This window comes from Sus scrofa, chromosome 1 (genome assembly GCF_054392235.1).
Source record: "Sus scrofa isolate SSC_HxYL_T2T_F1_AM1 chromosome 1, Sscrofa_HxYL_maternal_Yorkshire_Landrace_v2.0, whole genome shotgun sequence".
NCBI classification, from domain to species: domain Eukaryota; kingdom Metazoa; phylum Chordata; class Mammalia; order Artiodactyla; family Suidae; genus Sus; species Sus scrofa.
The window spans coordinates 70019104-70033725 of NC_139383.1; the positions used below are offsets into that span (position 1 = coordinate 70019104).

The following is a 14622-nucleotide window of genomic DNA, read 5'->3' on the forward strand; positions in this document are numbered from 1 at the left end:
AAATGCTCCCCCAACTTGAATTTTTAATGCCATATTCTATTTCTACACTGCCATTAAGTGTTTAGGGGAAGAAAACTTGTCTTTGCAATTGATAAATTGCTGGGTATTAAGAGAAACATCTACATCTGATGGTTGTCTTCTCTGTCAGCATTCCCCCCCACATCCTGGACTTCACCTGGATGCAGTGACAGAAGAGGATTTCACATTCCCATTGGGTGGAGATGAGTGGGTTTCAGTGTAGGAGAAGAATAAATTTTTAATATTTTAAACCAGAAGAACAATTGTGGAAGACGCTGGTCAGTGATTAACTCACCTGTGTCCCTCTGCTTCTCAGCATCCAATTGAACACTATTATTCAGCCTCCATGAAATTTTGGAGGCCCATATCACGGAGTTCTGCCTAATGTGATGTACAAAGAAATAAAGTATACTACTTACAGGTCTGGCTTATAAAAATTTCCCAAGATGTATTCCAGAGGATCATGGACTGTGATACCTTTAGGGCCATATGTTTAAAATGGAACAGTTAAAATTTGCAAAGATCCTAGATCTCTGACTTACAGATAGAGAGTCAACCATTAGGTATGAATACCCATTTGGGACTCCAGTGTAGGGTGAAACAAACTTCCAATTTTAAACAAAAAATACTAAACTATCATTTTACAACATGAGGTGTGTTAATAACTGGGAAAGACCCAAGTGGGACATCCAAGTGGGACCTCTGTAGTGCTGACAGTGTTTTACTTCTTGATATATATATGCTAGTTAGCCTCAATTTCCTTAAATTCTCTAAGCTATGACTTTTATGATTTGTGGATTTATATATATATTTCAACAATATGATTTAAAATTTTAGGATTGTTAGCATTAATTCACTATGTATTTTTCTTTAAAACTTATTTCTATCTATGTCCAATGAGAAGGTTTAGAAAAATAATTATCAACAAAGAAGAAATGATCACCTCTAGTTCCCAGATTGTGGCTTTCAGACACAGTGTTCTACCAAATAAAATAAGAATTCTTGGAGAAATTGCAGACTTCAGTGTAGACCATGATATGTAATAAATAAATGCCAAAAAAGGTTTTCATACCAAATGCAAAGAAGCAGAAACAACAACGAAAAACTACTACAGTCATATATAAAGACTGCAAAGTCAACTTGAAGAAGTATCCACTGACCAAAGATGGTACTATTTGAGCATAAATAAAAATAATAACTAGTGATTGAAACATATTAAAAAGGCTTAACATATTATTTCATAGTAATTCTAAAATCAGCAGCAAGTATTTGGGCACTGATGGAGGAATCAGGGGAAATAGCTAATTGTTTCTGAAACTAGTAAATAAAAGGAAAGTATCAAGCATTTAGTAATCTTTTGTTTTAATAACTATACAGGTATATAGACAAATAGGAGACAGAAGAAATGTCACTTTATCGAAATAATTCAGAGGAAGGATCAAGATGGCCGAGGAGTAAGATGTGGTGGTCACCTTTTCACACAAACACATCCAAAAAACACACCTACATTTAGAACGATTCACACAGAACATTTACTGAATGCTAGCAGAAGATCTTAAATCTCCAAAGAGGACAAGAAACCCTCCACATAAGTGGGTAGAACAAGAAGAAAGAGAGAGAGTGAGAGAGAGAGAGAAGGAATCAGGACAGAACTAGCACTCCTGAGAGGGAAATATTAAAGAGGAAAGGAATCCACATCCTGTGAAGGCACCTAACTGATGAGGAGATCGACCAAGATGGAGGGACCTCAAAGTTCTGAAGAAAAGTGCAGCATCTGGACTGAGGAGGACAAAGCAAAGTGATAACTACACAGACCATCTGAATCATGGTCCCTGGACATCACAGCCTGAGACACTAGGGTGGGGGCTGGATGCTGAGATTCAGATTCCAGAGGTCAGCTCTGGAGGGAGGACTAGGGCTGGCTCTGTGGAGACTGCCTGAGGTGCTAGGGAGTAGTGTGCCAGTCTGGGGAGCTGAGTACAACAACTAAGTGAACCCAGGAGAAGGTCTGGGCCTGCAGGAGAAGCAAGGGGGCATTGTTGGAAGGGGTGAGAGGAGGAGGGGTTGACCACAATAAGAATGTCTTTCTCTGTGCACTCATGGTATCTCAGAGGGTGGGAAGCCTCTGGCAGAGGCTACAGGTGTTAATGCACCACTTTCATGGCCTATGGGAAACTGAGTGCCTCTTTTGCAGGCTGTGGGTAGCTGGGCACCTGCTGTGTGGGCTAAGGGCAGCAGAGGGCTAAGCATGATATGGTGACTTCTGTGTGGTCTACAGGAAGCAGGGGCAAACTACAGCAGTCATCTCAGACACAAGAGGTGGCACGACCTGCTACTACTAGGGGTCTGAGAACAGGAACCACCTGCAGACCCAGGCACTGAGCACAAAGCATTGCTGCTTTCACTCCCCTTGGAATGTGCCTGCCCCACGGCTACCACTGCCAAACACTCTGGGCATCACATACACATGCCTGATCAATGTACCTTCCCTAAGCACTGCAACTAGGAGAAACCTGCAAAACCTTTGCACAAGTCCTTGACACAGTCAAGGGCCTGTAAACCAGGCACTGGCTACGAGCCCTGCCCATTGCCTCCATCTCCCTGTAAGCATGCACAGCACCCTAAAAATAAAAAGTAAGCTCTCACAAAACACCCAGGGGTGCTCACACATATAAATAGCCCTCCAAGACTACAGTATTTGTTTTCCCTAAACTCACAGAATAAGCAAAATATAAGGAAAGTGAAGAAGCTCAGGAACCATTTCCAGTTAAAAGAACAGGAGAATTCAACTGAAGGACAAAAAATAAAAAGATCTCTGCATTCTAACAGACATTGAGTCCAAAAAGGAGACAGTGAAAATACTAAAGGAATTAAGGGTGAATATGAAGGAATTAAGAGCAGATATGAACAGTAATGCAGTTTACTTTAGAAAGGAACTAGAATATATAGGAGCCAAGAAAAATTAGAAAATTCATTTGCAGAGAGACAGGCTGAGTTGAAGACACTGAAGAGCAGAATGAATAATACAGAGGAATGAATTAGTGACTTAGAAGATAGAATAATGAAAATCACCCAATCAGGACAGCAGACAGAAAACCAAATGAGAAGACATGAAAGCAATATCAGAGATCTGTTGGATAATATAAAACAGGCCAATCTATGCATAATAAGGATGTCAGAAGAAGAAGAAAAAGAGAAGGGGATTGAAAATATATTTGAAGAAATTATGTCTGAAAACGTTCCAAATCTAAAGGAAACATGTATCAAGCACAGGATGTACAGAGGGCCCCAAACAAGTTGACCCCAAAGAGGCTCACATCAAGGCATATTATAATAAAAATGACAAAAGTTAAAGACAGGGTTCTAAAGATAGCAAGAGAAAAACAAAGACTTAATTATAAGGGAACCCCCATGAGGCTTTCAGCTGATTTCTCTACAGAAACACTACAGACTAGAAGAAAGTAGCAAAATATATTCAACGTTCTAAAAGGGAAAAAAAATCAGCTTAAAATAACTCTACAGAGGAAGAATATCACTTAAAACAGAAGGAGAAATAAAGATTTTTTCCAACAAACAAAAACTAAGAGTACAGCATTACTAAACCCATTCTAAAGAATACAGAGGAAGAATATCACTTAAAACAGAAGGAGAGGAGTTCCCGTGGTGGCGCAGTGGTTAACGAATCCGACTAGGAAACATGAGGTTGCGGGTTCGATCCCTGCCCTTGCTCAGTGGGTTGGGGATCCGGCGTTGCCGTGAGCTGTGGTGTAGGTCGCAGACGCGGCTCGGATCCCGAGTTGCTGTGGCTATGGTGTAGGCCGGTGGCTGCAGCTCCGATTGGACCCCTAGCCTGGGAACCTCCATATGCCGTGGGAGCGGCCCAGGAAATGGCAAAAAGACAAAAAAAAAAAAAAAAAAAAAAAAAAAAAAAAAAAAAAAAAAAAAAACAGAAGGAGAAATAAAGATTTTTTCCAACAAACAAAAACTAAGAGTACAGCATTACTAAACCCATTCTAAAGAAATGCTGAAAGGGCGCCTTTAAATAACAAATAAGAAATAGGATGAAGGAAATCACAATTGGATAGCAATCACATAAATAAGCCAGTATACAGATCTAAAAGGGGAAAAAAAAAACAAACCTATTTTAAAAGTGGTACTAAACACAAGAATAGCAAAAAGGTCACCACACTAAAAATCTATAAAAATGAAAAGACAGGGAACTATAACTCAGATGAGGGAGAATGAAAAAACCCCAGAAAAACATCTAAGTGATCAGGAGACTCTCAGTCTCCAGGAAAAAGACCATTGATGCTAAAGACGATGCAAGACACTGGAAATAAACTGGAGGCAAGGATGGATAATTTACAGGAAACACTGAGCAAAGAGATACAAGATGTAAAACTAAAGCAAGAAGAGATGCAAAATACAATAACTGAAATAAAAAATTAATTAGAAGCAAACAACAGCAGAATACAGGAGGCAGAAGAACGAATAAGCAAGGTAGAAGACAGCTTACTGAAAATCATGGATGCAGAACAGAAAAGAGAAAAAAGGTTGAAAACAAATGAAGAGAGTCTCAGAGAACTCTGGGACAATGTTAAATGCACCAACATCCATATTATAGGGGGGCCAGAAGGAGAAGAGAGAGAGAAGGGGACAGAAAAAATATTCTAAGAGATAATAGCCGAAAACTTCCCTGACATGGGAAAGGAAGAACTTACTCAAATCCAGGAAGCGCAATGAGTACCATATAAAATAAACCCAAGGAGGAACACCCAAGACACATATTCATCAAAGTGACCAAAATTAAAGACAAAGAGAAAATCTTGAAAGCAGCTAGGGAAAAGAAACAAGTAACATACAAGGGAACCCCAATAAGGTTATTGGCAGATTTTTCAGCAAAAACTCTGCAGGCCAGAAGGGAGTGGCATGATATACTTAACGTGATGACAGGAACAAAGCTCCAACCAAAATTACCTTACCCAGCAAGGCTCTCTTTCAGATCTGAAGGAGAAATCAAAAGCTTCATAGATAAAAGCTAAAAGAATTCAGCAACACTAAACCAGCTTTAACTATGATACCAACCAGCTTTAGTATTTAAACAAATACTAAAGGAATTTCTCTAGGCAGTGAAGAAAAGGACTCAACCAGAAACAAAAATACCACAAATGACAAGGCTCACCAGTAAAGGTATATATATAGTAAGATACGATATCATCCATGCCCAATTATGCCAACAAAATCAGAAATCATCAGAAGAGGAGGGTACAAATGCAGGACACTAGAGATGCAGTTTCAATTAAGAGACCAACAAATTAAAACAATTTCATATATATATATATGTATATATAGAGAGACTTTTATATCAAAATTTCAGAATAACTAGAAACCAAAAAACTACAACTGATACATACAAAAATAAGAAAAATCAACTCAAATACAACACAAAAGATAGTCATCAAACCAGAAGAGGAGAGAACAAGAGAAGAAGGGAAGAAAAAAGAGCAACAAAAACAAATCCAAAGCAATTAATAAAATGGCAATAAGAACATACATATCAATAATTACCTTAAATGTTAAGGGACTAAACACCTCAACCAAAAAACATAGACCAGACGAATGGATACAAAAACAAGATCCATATATATGCTGTCTTCAAGAGACCCATTTCATTTCTAGGGACACACACAAATTGAAAGTGAGAGGATGGAAGAAAATATTCCATGCAAACAGAAATCAAAAGAAAGCTGGAGCAGCAATACTTATAACAGACAAAATAGACTATAAATGAAGAATATTTTAAGGGACAAGGAAGGTCACTACATAATGATCAAAGGATCAATGCAAGAAGAAGATATAACAATTTTAAATATCTACACACCCAGCATAGGATCACCACAATATACAAGGCAACTGCTAACAACTTTAAAAGGACAAATTGACAATAACACAAAAATAGTGGGGGACTTGAACACCCCACTTACAGCAATGCACAAATCATCAAGACAGAAAATCAATAGGGAAAAACAAAAGGCCCTGAATGAAGAATTAGACCAGATGGACTTAATAGATATTTATAGGACATTCCATCCAAAAGGAACAGAATACACATTCTTCTCAGGTACACATGGAGCATTCTCTAAGATTAATCACATTCTGGGCTACAGATCAAACCTCAGTACCTTTAAGAAAATCAAATCTATCAAGTATCTTTTCCGACCACAATGTGATCCGACTGGAAATCAACAACAAGAAAAAAACTGCAAAAAACACGAACACGTGGAGACTAAACAACATGCTACTAAACAACCAATGGATCACTGAAGAAATCAAAGAGGAAATTAAAAAATACCTAGAAGCAAATGACAACAAAGGTACGACACTCCAAAACCTATGGATGCAGCAAAAGCCGTTCTAAGAGGAAACTTTATAGCAATACAAGCCCACATCAGGACACAAGAACAAGTTCAAATAAACGAGCTAACTATACATCTAAAGCAGCTTGAGAGAGAAGAACAGACAATATCCAAAAGTTAGTAGAAGGAAAGAAATCATAAAGATCAGAGTAGAAATCGATGAAATAGAAACAAAGAAAACCCTAGAAAAGATGAATGAAACGAAAAGCTGGTACTTTGAAAAGATCAACAAAACTGATAAACCCTTAGCTATACTTAGCAAGAAAAAAAAAGAGAGAGGACTCAAATCAATAAAATATGAAATGAAAAAGGACAATAACAACGGACATCACAGAAATACAAAGGATCATGAGAGACTGCTATTTGCAACTATATACCAACAAAACAGAAAACCTAGAAGTAATGGACAAATTACTATCCTTCCGAAACTAATTCAAAAAACTGCAGAGGAAGGGATACTCCCAAACTCATTCTATGAGGCCACCATCACCCTGATACCAAAACCAGACAAAGATACCACAAAAAAAAAAAAGAAAAGAAAATTACAGTCCAATTTCACTGATGAACATAGAGGCAAAAATCCTCAACAACATAGTAGGAAACTACATCCAACAATACATTAAAAGGATTGTACATCATGATCAAGTGGGATTTATCCCAGGGATGCAAGGGTTCTTCAATATCTGCAAATCCATCCATGTGATACAGCACATTAACGAACTGAAGAATAAAAACCATGTGATCCTCTCAATACATGCAGATAAACCCTTTGACAAAATCCAACATGCATTTCTGATAAAAACACTTCAAAAAGTGGGCATAATGGGAACCTACCTCAACATTAGAAAGGCCATATATGACAAATCCACAGTGAACATCATTCTCAATAGTGAAAAGCTGAAAGAAATCCCAGTGAGATCAGGAACAAGACAAGAATGTCCGCTCTCACCACTACTATTCAACATAGTTTTGGAAGTCCTAGCCACAGCAATCAGAGAAGTGAAATAAAAAGAATCCAAATTGGAAAGGAAGAAGTAAAACACTCACTATTTGCAGATGACATGATACTATGCCTAGAGAATCCCAAAGACTCTACCAGAAGACTGTTAGAGCTCATCCATGAATTTGGCAAAGTCACAGGATACAAAATTAATACACAGAAATCAATGGCATTTCTCTACACTAACAATGAAAGATCAGAAAGAGAAATTAGGGAAGCAATCCCGTTTACCAACACATCCAAAAGAATAAAATACCTAGGAGTAAACCTACCTAAAGAGACAAAAGACCTGTACTCTGAAAACTATGAGACACTGATGAAAGAAATCAAAGATGACACAAATAGATGGAAAGATATACCATGCTCATGTATTAGAAGAGTTAATATTATCAAAATGACTATACTACCTAAGGCAATCTAAGGATTCAATGCAATTCCTATCAAATTACCAAGGGCATTTTTCACAGAACTCGAACAAAATAGTTTAAAGTTTGTTTGGAAGCACACAAGACCCAGAATAGCCAAAGACATCCTGAAAACGAAAAATGGAGCTGGAGGAATCAGGCTCCCTGTCTTCAGACTATACTACAAAGCAATATTCATCAAAACTATATGGTACTGGCACAAAGACAGAAATATAGATCAGTGGAACAGGATAGAAAGCCTAGTATTAAACCCATGCACTCAGAGTCAACTAATCTATGACAAAAGAGGCAAGAATATACAGTGGAGAAAAGACAGTCCCTTCAATAAGTGGTGCTGGGAAAACTGGACAGCCACATGGAAAAGAATGAAATGAGAACACTCCCTAACACCATACACAAAAACAAACTCCAAATGGATTAAAGACCTAGATATAAGACCAGACACTATCAAACTCTTAGAGGAAAACATAGGCCAAACACTCTCTGACATAAACGACAGCAACATCTTCTCAGATCCACCTCCTAGAGCAATGACAATAAAAACAAAAATAAACAAATGGGACCTAATCTAACTTAAAAGTTTCTTCACAGCAAAGGAAACCCTAAACAAAATGAAAAGAGAACCCACAGAATGGGAGAAAATCTTTGTAAGTGATTCAACTGACAAGGGATTAATCTCCAAAATTTATAAATACCTCCTACCGCTCAATACCAAAAAAACAAACAACCCCATGAAAAAATGGGCAGAAGATCTAAAAATACAGTTCTCCAAAGAAGACATACAGATGGCCAACAAACACATGAAAAGATGTTCAACATCACTCCTTATTAGAGAAATGCAAATCAAATCCACTATGAGGTACCACCGTACACCAGCCAGAATGGTCATCATCCAAAAGTCTACAAACAATAGTGCTGTAGAGGGTGTGGAGAAAAAGGAACCCTAGTACACTCTTGGTGGGATTGTAAATTGGTGCAACCACTGTGGAAAGCAGTATGGAGATCCCTCAGAAAACTAAAAATAGAACTACCATTTAATCCAGCAATCCCACTCTTGGGCATCTATCCAGAGAAAATCATGACTTGCAAAGACACATGTACCCCAGTGTTCATTGAAGCACTATTTGCAATAGCCAAGACATGGAAACAACCTAAATGTCCATCAACAGAGAAGTGGATGAAGAAGAAGTGGTATGTATCCACAATGTAATAATACTCGGCCATTAAACGGAATGAAATAAAGGCATTTTTAGCAACATGGATGGACCTAGACATTATCATGCTAAGTGAAGTCAGTCAGACAATGAGACACCAACATCAAATGCTATCACTGACATGTAGAATCTGAGAAAAGGCAGAACTTCTTTGCAGAACAGATACTGACTCACAGACTTTGAAAAACTTATGGTTTCCAAAGGAGACAGTTTGTGGTGTGGGGGTGTGGGATGGAAATCCTCTAAAATTGGATTGTGATGATCATTGTACAATTATAAATGTAATATATTGAGTAATAAAAAATGGGTAAAGGAGGAAATCAAAAATGAAATAAAAAAATACCTTGAGACAAATGATAAAGAAAACCTACCATATAAAATCTATGGGATGTCACAAAAGCATTGTTTAGGCCTTCTTCTAAAAAGAAAAATCTCAAATCAACAACTTAACCCACCTCCTAAAAGAATTAGAAAAAGAAGAGACAAAACCTAAAGTCAGCAGAAGGAAGGAAACCATAAAGATCAGAGAGGAAATCAATAAAATAAGAGATTACAAAAAAAATAGAAAAAAATCAATAAAATGAAGAGCTGGTTCTTTGAAATGGTAAGCAAAATTGACAAACTTTTGGCCATACTTGCCAAGAAGAGCAGAGAAGGAACTCAAATAAACAAAATAAGAAATAAAAAAGAAGATATTTCAATGGATATAGCAGAAATACCACAAAATGTAAGAGAATACCACAAACAATTATATCTCAACAAATTTGACAATCTAGAAGACATGGAGAATTTCTAGAGACTTACAGCCTGCCAAATCTGAATCAAGAAGAAATAGATCAACTGAACAGACCTATCACTAGAAATGAAATTGAATGTGTAATAAAATCCTTCCCCACAAATGAAAGTCCAGGACCAGATGTCTTCACAGGTGAATTGTACCAAACATACAAAGAAGAACTCATACCCATCCTATTTAAACTTTTCCAAAAGTTTGAAGAAGAAGGAACACTCCCAAAGACATTCTATAAGGCTCAACATCACCCTAATACCAAAACCAGATAGTGATACTACAAAAAAAAAATTATAGGCCATTATCTTTATTGAATATAGACACAAAAATTCTCAACAAAATTCTAGCCAATCAAATCCAACAACATATAAAAAAGATCATACACCAAGACCAAGTGGGATTCATCCCAAATTCACATATGTAAATCAATCAATTTCATACACCACATTAACAAAAGAAAAGCTAAAAACCACATGATCATCTCAATAGATACATAAAAAGCATTTGGCAAATTACAACATCCATTCATGATAAAAACTCTTACCAATGTGGGTATAGCGGGAACATACCTTAACATAATAAAAGCCATTTATAACAAAACCATAGCCAATGTAATACTCAATGGATAAAAGCTGAAAGCCTTCCCACTAAAATCTGGGATGCCCACTCTCACCACCGTTATTCAACATAGTATTGGAAGTCCTAGCCAGAGAATTCAGACAAACAAAAGAAATAAAATGTATCCAAGTAAAATTGTCACTCTATGCAGATGATATGATGCTACATATAGAAAACCCTAAAGACTCCACACAAAAACTACTTGAACTGATCAATGGATTCAGCAAAGTAGCAGGATACAAGATTAATACTCAGAAAATCATTTGCATTTCTGTACGCTAACAAGGAAATATTAGAAAAGGAATATAAAGATAAGATACCTTTTAAAATTTCACACCAAAAAGTCAAATACCTAGTAATAAAGGCGACCAAGGAGCTGAAAGACTTACATGTTGAGAACATAAAACATTCATCAAGGAAATTAAAGAGGATTCAAAAAAATGGAAAGATATTCCATGATTGGAAGAAATATTATTAAAATGGCCATACTACCCAAAGCAAGCTATGGATTCAATGCAATCCCTATCAAATTACTCATGACATTTTTCACAGAACTACAACAATCCCAAAATTTATATGGAACCACAAAAGACTCAGAATTGCAAAAGCAATCTGAGGAAAAAAATACAAGCCTGGAAGCATAACTCTCCCAGACTTCAGACAGTTTTACAAAGCCTCAGTAATTAAGTCAGTGTGGTACTGGTACCAAAACACACATACAGACCAATAGAGAACCCAGAGATAAACCCAGATACCTATGTTCAACTAATCTTTGACAAAGGAGTCAGGAATATAAAATGGGAAAAACAGCATCTTCAACAAGTGGTGCTGGGAAAACTGGACAGCTGCCTGTAATTCAATGAAACTAGAAAACACCCTCACATCATGCACAAAAATATGCTCAAAATGCTTTAAAGACTCAAGCATAAGACAAAACACCATCAAACTCCTGGAAGAGAATGTAGACAAAACATTCTCTGACATCAACTGCACAAATTTTTCTTAGGTCAGTCTCCTGAGGCAACAGAAATAAAAACAAAAATAAACCAATGAGACCTAATCAAACTGACAAGATTTTGCACAGTAAAGGAAACCATTAAAAAAAAAAAACCAGCCTAAGGATGGGATAAAATAGTTTCAAATGATGCAACTGACAAGGGCTTAAACTCTGAGGTATCCAAACAATTTATGCAACTCAACAGCAAAAAGAAAAAAACAACAACCCAATTAAAAAATGGGCAGAAGTCCTGAATAGACATTTCTCTACAGAAGATATTTAGATAGCCAACCATAAAATGAAAAAATGCTCAACATCACTAATTATTAGAGAAATGCAAATCAACACTAAAATGAGGTACCACTTCACACCAGTCAGAATGGCCATCATTAACAAGTCACCAAGTAACAAATACTGGAGAGGGTGTGGAGAAAAGAGTACCCTTCTTCACTGTTGTTGGGAATGTAAATTGGTACAATCACTATGGAAAACAGTATGGAGGTACCTTAGAAAACTATATATAGAACTACCATATGACCCAGCAATCCTATTCCTGGGCATAAATCTGGACAAACTTTCAATGAAATAGATATTCACCCCTATATTCACTGCAGCACTATTCACAATAGCCAATACATGGGAACAACCTAATTGTCCACTGACAGATGAATGGATTCAGAAGATGTGGTATATACACACTATGGAATACTACTCAGCCATAAAAAAGAACAAAAATGCGATTTGCTGCAACATGGCTGGAACTAGAGACTCAGTCATCCTAAGTAAGACAGAAAGAGAAAAATAAATGCTATATGATATCACTTATATTTGGAATCTAATATATGGCACAAATGAATCTATCTACAGAAAGAAAATAAACTAATGGACATGCAGAATAGACTTGTGGTTGCCAAGGAGGAAGGCGAGGGAGTGGGGTGGACAGGGAGTTTAATGTTAGTAGATGCAAACTATTGCATTTGGAGTGGATAACCAATGAGATAGTACAGGGAACTATATCTAGTCACTTGTGACAGAAAAGGATGGAGGATAATGTGAGGAAAAGAATGTGTATCTATATATGTATATGTATATATATATATGACTGGGTCACTTTCATGTACACAGAAATTGACAGAACATTGTAAATCAACTATAATAGAAAAAATAAAAATCTTTAAAAAAAGAAATACTTCAGCTAATAAAAAATATAGAATTAGAATAATATAAATTTTATGTGCCCAATAGAATAATGGATCTAGGCACTTAATATCAACAATTACTAATCACAAAATGGAGAGAACAACATCATGAGACAGAAAAACGCACCTCCTATGAAGAAGTCTAGCCAAAAAGAAATGAACTAATCATTGATCATTATCAAGCCTTTAGAATCAAATATCAACTTAATGAAAATGGAGACAGAATAACATATTAAACCACAAGGATGATTTACCCAACAAAACCTGTACAAGAATTTACCACATAATACTACCTCTAATAATTAATAGTGAAGGCCTCTTTAATAACATAAAAAGAACAAAAGATGGAGTGTGGCCTGTTAGGTTTTTTTAATGACTTAACAGACGGTATCAACAAATTGCTCTGTATTTATTTAATACTGAATTTTTTAACCAAACATTAAAAAATTAATGACATTGCACTATAACTGTCAATCTATACTTATGTTTTAAAATCATAGGGAATTAACATTTATTTATTTCTAGATATAGTAATAGTATGAGTTTTTGTTATTAAAAATAGGATCTCACCTTACGGGATAAATGCTGAAATATTTATAAATAAATGGTAATGATGTCTGGGATATGCTACAAAAGTAGAGGAAGTGGGAAAAGTAAATGGGTGACAATGGAATAAAGTTGATATTAGACCTCAGAATCTTACTGTATCTACATTTATGAAATTTAAAAATTCTCCAAAATTTTGTGGTTTAATTGTCACGATGGATATAATCTGATAGCATCTTTGTTTTAAAAACATATATAAACTATACAGATAATGCTTGAATATATGCAGAAAAATTCTGAAAGTATACATAAGAAATTGATAATAATCATCACTTCTGGAGAGTAGAACTGTTAAGTTAGGACCATTGAAGAAATTGAAGAAAGAGATTATAAAGGAAATGTTTAGTTATTACATTATTATAATATGGTATTTTATAAGAAATGAAATATTCCCAAGGCAAAATATTATATCTGTAACATTAAAAGTCCAATAAGATATATTACTAGAAGGTTTGTAAAAAAGGGGATTATTAAATCATATCTTCTAACATAAAAAAAGCAAACAAAAAAAAAGAAAACAGGAAGTTTGGCTTTGGATACCTGAACTTCTGATAACTTTATTTCTCCTTTTCCTATGCATTCTAAATGTTCTATAAGGATTTTATATCCCTATGTAAAATATAAAATATTTTATATTTTATGAAAAATACCTTTTAAACATAATTATGTAATATATTCATCCTTAAAAATAGTTGCAAACCAATCTTTCCCTCAACTTCCAATATCTGACTCTCTTAAACATTATAATCTCCTCCACATCTTATTTTTCCATAGCACTTATTGTCTTCTTACATATACATTCTTATTTTTAATATCATGGTGTCTTTGTTTTATACATATATATACAGCATTTTTATATATCTTCTTTCAGAACTTTTCTGTCTATATTCAAGTATTATCTGCATAGTTTATATATGTTTTTAAAACAAAGATACTATCGGAAACACATATATCTTCCAGAAAACTGTGCCTTGCATGTACTTAATTGATACTTTCGAATTAATAAAAATGGGTTATTATTCTCCAGAACCTATATATTTTCTGAATTAAAAAAATAATGAACTAAATGAGAATGTGATTGGAATACCACTGGTGCAGTCTTCGAGTCTTTGATGGTTTGCATTATTTGTTGCTTTGGGTTTTTTTACCGGACATGTGTTAGTGTGTTGGATTTACCAAGTTGGGAGTGAACCCTAGGAAACTCCAGGGTTTTTCTTAGTTTCCATCCTCCCCTAACATCCCTTATTATGTAAGTAAGGGAGCCAAATATATCCATTTAAACAATAAATAGTCTTTGAGAAATTGCTGACACTGTCTTGCCTTATTTTTCTGTTTTATT

General features: G+C 35.6%; 1 protein-coding gene across 2 annotated transcripts in view; it reads right to left on the bottom strand.

Annotated features, from left to right (window-relative positions):
• Positions 1-14622, bottom strand: part of LOC146406137 (uncharacterized) — an 872380-nt gene that overhangs the window by 108455 nt on the left and 749303 nt on the right. The gene's annotated exons all lie outside the window — the stretch shown is intronic.